Genomic DNA, 745 nt, shown 5'->3' with positions numbered 1-745 from the left:
TGGGTGTGTTTTATTTTCGAAAACATATTTTTAAGCTATTACATACCTAGCGCCTAGCGGGCTTTGATCGCGGCGACCGAATCAAGAAATTCCGTAATGAAAACACATAACATAACCCTTCTGGCAGTCGGGTAAAAACATAACACCCCGAACTCCTGCCGGTCGCGGTACAGCGGCGCGGCGTTGCCAGACTTCGGTACGGTGTTCTTGGTGTCGCGGGCCACAACAAAAATTTTTAGGGGTTAAAAATAACGTTCTTCAAAATTAATGATGTGATAACTGATAAGTGCAGGTGATTAGTGCAAGTTATTAGTAATCAGGAAAAAGTACGTGTGGACAGCGACTGATTAGTGCAAGTCCTTTAATTTCAGCTAATCACTAATCACTTGCACTATTTATCTGCACTAATCAAAGTGAATACAGGCCCTAAGCCGTGCTTTTGAAATGTATTAATCGATGTCAGCGTAATTAAGAATGTTCCTGCCTGCAGTAATACAGAGTGCCGGTGCCGACAGGTGGCACTTAATCTAATGGGGGTAGACTGAAGGAGGGAGAGATACGACGGAAAAACAATGAGAGAGATTAGGAAAGTCTCTTGGTGGTAAAAGAAGCAACACGTTTGCCAACTTATTTCATAAAAAAGTAAGTACCTACTAGGTACTTACTTTTTTATGAAATAAGGGGGCAAATAGCAAACGGGTCGCCTGATGGAAAGCAACTACCGTCGCGCGTCGCCCACGGACAC

Source organism: Aricia agestis, chromosome 20 (genome assembly GCF_905147365.1).
Source record: "Aricia agestis chromosome 20, ilAriAges1.1, whole genome shotgun sequence".
Lineage (NCBI taxonomy): Eukaryota > Metazoa > Arthropoda > Insecta > Lepidoptera > Lycaenidae > Aricia > Aricia agestis.
This window is presented reverse-complemented; position numbering follows the sequence as displayed.